The sequence below is a fragment of the Macaca fascicularis genome, chromosome 19 (genome assembly GCF_037993035.2).
Source record: "Macaca fascicularis isolate 582-1 chromosome 19, T2T-MFA8v1.1".
Taxonomy (NCBI): domain Eukaryota; kingdom Metazoa; phylum Chordata; class Mammalia; order Primates; family Cercopithecidae; genus Macaca; species Macaca fascicularis.
Genome location: NC_088393.1, coordinates 7,265,867 through 7,270,896, shown reverse-complemented (window position 1 = coordinate 7,270,896; position 5,030 = coordinate 7,265,867).

Here is a 5,030-nt window from a genome sequence, read left to right as displayed (position 1 = left end):
AGAACTTAATACAAGAATTGATGGTGCTTGCGAAATCACTGGAAGACGCTGAGAGAGTGGGCCGTAGGCTTCTCAAATTTTACTGTGCAAAAGAATCGGTAGAACAACTTGCTAAAGCACAGCTTCTTCAGTCCCACCCCCTCACAGTTTCAGATTCAGTAAGTAGGTCCGGGGTGGGGCCCAAAACTCCGCATTTTTAACAAGCTCTCAGGAGATGCTAAAGATGTGTGAATAAGACCACAGATTGAGCAGCCCGGGAGTAGGTAGGACCCTTGTGACACCATGGAAATGGGTCACCAAGGAGCAGCTCCCCTGTATAGGGAGAAAGGTGGAGAAAAAAGAGGCAGTTACCAGAACTATGACCTGGAAATGGGTCCAACAAAGCACACAAATTCATGAAAATAAAATGTATAGCTCCACAATCCTGCTTCTCAGCAAGACATATGCACACGCCCACACTGCCTCGCTTCCACTTTCTAAATCTCTCATGAGCATTTCTCATTGGTAGAACCCATTCTGCATCCAAAAACGGAGCTGCAAAGGCATCTGGGAAATGTAGGGTTTGGAGGAGTTTTTTTGCAGCCTCTGCATTAGGAAGACAAGCCGGGGGCAAGGGTAGGTGAGCGGGGACACGTGGAGAGCCAAGCAGTAATGTCCACTACTCTGTGCTAGACCACCAGACCCAGGCTGGAGCCCCAGTCTTCTTGCTAGGCCCTGCAGCCAGGAGTAAGGAGAGGCATGAGGCAAGCAGCATGGACATTAGCCCACAGCAACTTCAGCAGGCCCAGCACAGCACAGCACTGGGTGGTAGACCAGCAATACAAAGGACTTAGGTAGCAGCATAGTGAATAGATCTGGGTTGGGTTCCTCCTCCTTCTTCGCACAAGGCACTTAACTACTCAGAAGTATATAGACCTTTTTTTTTTTTTTTTTTTTTTTTGAGACGGAGTCTAGCTCTGTCGCCCAGGCTGGAGTGCAGTGGCCAGATCTCAGCTCACTGCAAGCTCCGCCTCCCGGGTCCACGCCATTCTCCTGCCTCAGCCTCCCGAGTAGCTGGGACCACAGGCACCCGCCACCTCGCCCGGCCAGTTTTTGTATTTTTTAGTAGAGACGGGGTTTCACCATGTTAGCCAGGATGGTCTCGATCTCCTGACCTCGTGATCCACCCGTCTCGGCCTCCCAAAGTGCTGGGATTACAGGCTTGAGCCACTGCGCCTGGCCATATATAGACTTTTTATTTGCCTTTCTTTTTTCTTTTTTCTTTTATTATTTATTTATTTATTTATTTTTGAGACAGAGTTTTGCCCTTGTTGCCCAGGCTGGAGTGCAGTGGTGCAATCTCGGCTCACTGCAATCTCCACCTCCCAGATTCAAATGATTCTCCTGCCTCAGCCTCCCAAGTAGCTGGGATTACAGGCACCCACCGCCACACCTGGCTAATTTTTCTGTATTTTTAGTAGAGATGGGGTTTCACCATGTTGGCCAGGGGCTGGTCTCGAACTCCTGACCTCAGGTGATCAGCCCGCCTTAGCCTCCCAAAGTGCTGAGATTAGGTGTGAACCACCGCACCCAGCCTGGTTTTTTGTTTGTTTGTTTTGTTGTTTTAAATAGTATTTCCCCAAACTTTGATGAGGCAGTTGCTTTGTGGGGGGGGGGTTTCAACTGTTTTTGTTTTGTTTTGTTTTGTTTTGTTTTGTTTTTTGAGTCTCCTGTTACCTAAGCTGGAGCGCAGTGGCACAATCACAGCTCACTGCAGCCTCGACCTCCTGGACTCAAGTGATCCTCCCACTTCAGCCTCCCAAGTAGCTGGGACCACAGGCATGTGTCACCATGCCAGCTAGTGTTTCTGCAGAGATGGCATTTCACCATGATGCCCAGGCTGGTCTCCAGAGGCTGAGGTGGGAGGATCCCTGAGCTCAAGCAATCCACCAGCCTCGGCCTCCCAAAGTGACGGGATTACAAGAGCAAGCAACCACGTCCGGCCAAGTGTAAGTTTTTGTCTGTTTGTTTTTGAGACAGTCTCACTCAATTGCCAGGAGAGCAGTGGCATGATCACAATTCAGTTGCAGCCTTGACCTTCTGGACTCAAGTAATCCTCCCACCTCAGCCTGCTGAGTAGCTGGAACTACAGGCGTGCACCACCACACCCAGCTAATTTTTTTATTTTTATTTTTTATTTTATTTTTTTTTTTTTGAGGTGGAGTCTGACTCTGTCGCCCAGGCTGAAGTGCCATGGCATGATCTCGGCTCACTGCAACCTCCACCTCCCAGGTTCAAGCGATTCTCCTGCCTCAACCTCCCAAGTAGCTGCGATTATAGGCATGCGCCACCACACCTGGCTAATCTCTGTATTTTTAGTAGAGACAGGGTTTCACTATGTTGGCCAGACTGGTCTTGAACTGCTGGCCTCAGGTGATCCACCCACCTCAGCCTCCCAAAGTGTTGGGATTACAGGCGTGAGCCGCCGCACCTGGCCTGCACCCAGATATTTTTTAGATTTTTTTTGTAGAGACGGGATCTTGATATATTGCCCAGGCTGGTCTTGAACTTCTGACCTCAAGCCTCAGCCTCGCTAAGTGCCGGGATTACAGGCATGAGTCACCATGCCAGGAAAAGTAAAGGATTTTAAGATAAGAGGATTATGGCAAATTATTTGGGTGGGTCCAATATAATCACAAGGGTCTTTTTTTTTTTTTTTTTTTTTTTGAGACGGAGTCTGGCTCTGTCGCCCGGGCTGGAGTGCAGTGGCTGTATCTCAGCCCACTGCAAGCTCCGCCTCCCGAGTTCACGCCATTCTCCTGCCTCAGCCTCCCGAGCAGCTGGGACTACAGGCGCCGCCACCTCGCCCGGCTAGTTTTTTGTATTTTTAGTAGAGACGGGGTTTCACCGTGTTAGCCAGGATGGTCTCGATCTCCTGACCTTGTGATCCACCCGTCTCGGCCTCCCAAAGTGCTGGGATTACAGGCTTGAGCCACCGCGCCCGGCCTACAAGGGTCTTTATAAGAGGGAGACAGAGGATCAGAGTCAGAGAAGAAGTGAGGACAAAAGCAGGAGTCCCAGCAAGTGAGAGATTTGAAGATTAATGCTACTGACTCAGCCAGGTACTGTAGCTCACACCTGTAATCCCAGGACTTTGGGAGGCTGAAGCACGAAGATCACTTGAGGCCAGGAGTTTGAGACCACCCTAGGCAACATAGCAAGACGCTGTCTCTATGAAAATTGTTCTAAGAAGTTAGCTGGGTGTGATGGCACGTTGCTGTAGTCCTAGCTCCCTGGAAGGCTGGGATGGGAGGATAACATGAGCCCAGGAGTTCCAGACGACAGTGAGCTATGATCGCACCACTGCACTCCAGCCAGGGCAACAGATGGAGACCCTGTCTCTAAAAAAAAATAAAAAATAAAAATAAAAAAGCTAGGTGCCGTGGCTCACACCTGTAATCCCAGCACTTCGGGAGGCTGAGGTGGGTGGACCACCTCAGATCAGGAGTTCCAGACCAGCCTGGCCACGTGGTGAAACTCTGTCTCTACTAAAAATACAAAAATAAGCCGGACATGGTGATGGGTGCCTATAATCTCAGCTACTAGGGAGGCTGAGGCAGGAGAATCGCTTGAACCAGGGAGGCGGAGGTTGCAGTGAGCCAAGATCATGCCATTGCACTGCAGCCTGGGCAACAAGAGCGAAACTCCGTCTCAAAAAACAACAACAAAATTAACCATGTGTGGTGGCTGTGTCTATAATCCTAGTTGCTCAAGAGGCTGAGGTGGGAGGCTCACTTGAGCTAAGGAGTTAGAAGTTGCATTGAGCTATAATGGTACCACTGCTCTCCAGTCTAGGAGACAGAGAGAGGGAGACCCTATCTCTTAAAATAATAATTAAAAATAAAAAATAAAAACAGGCTGGGCACAGTAGCTCACACTTGTAATCCCATTCACTTTGGAAGACCAAGGCCAGGGGATTGCTGGAGGCCAGAAGTTCAAGACCAGACCAGGAAATAAAGCGAAACCCCATCTCTACAAAAAAATGTTTTTTTTCTTTCGAGGTAGAGTCTCACTCTGTCGCCCAGGCTGGAGTGCAGTGGCACAATCTCGGCTCACTGCAAGCTCTGCCTCCCGGGTTCATGCCATTCTCCTAACTCAGCCTCCAGAGCAGCTGGGACTACAGGCGCCCGCCACCACACCCGGCTAATTTTTTGTATTTTTAGTAGAGACGGGGTTTCACCGTGTTAGCCAGGATGGTCTCGCTCTCCTGACCTCAGGTGATCTGCCCGCCTCGGCCTCCCAAAGTGCTGGGATTACAGGTGTGAGCCACCGCACCCGGCCTTACTCCTGAGTAAGCTGGGACTACAGGTATGTGCCACCACACCCAGCTATAATTTTTGTAGTTTTTGGTTGACACGGAGTTTCGCCATGTTTCCCAGTCTGGTCTCGAACTCCTGAGCTCAAGTGATCCTCCCACCTCAGCCTCTCAAAGTGCTGGGATTACAGACATGAGCCACTGTGCCCAGCCTGGGACCATGATCCAGCTATAGGACTCCCTATCTCTCCATGTCTGTCGTCTCTGGCTGTTCTGGACTCGGTCTGTCTGTGCTGGTGACTTCCTCAGTGTGTAACTGTCCGTGTCTGTCTGTCTGTCCTTGTGCCTGTACTTTGTGCTCTTTGTCCCCGTCCCTGGTACCCCCACCATCCACTTTACAGGTGGCTCCCTCTGGTGGTCCACCAGTGACCATCCAGGCCAAATGGACCAAGGAAAAAAGAGTTAAGAGACGGGGAGGCATTTTATTAATAGACAGATTGTGAATCTTGGCTGCTGCGGAGCGGGGAAGGAGAGACGAGGGCCGAGGCACGATACGGGGGACCAGACACAGTCCAGCCTGGCGGGGACGGACCTGGGGGTCTGCCTTCCCAGGCTGACTACTTATTGCCCACCCATCCCCAACATAATTAGCAGGCAGGATGCCTGGGTTTCTCACAGGGGGTGGGGGCAGGGCCTCTGTCCGGGGACGTCACCCGTTAAACTTCCTCTCTCAGCC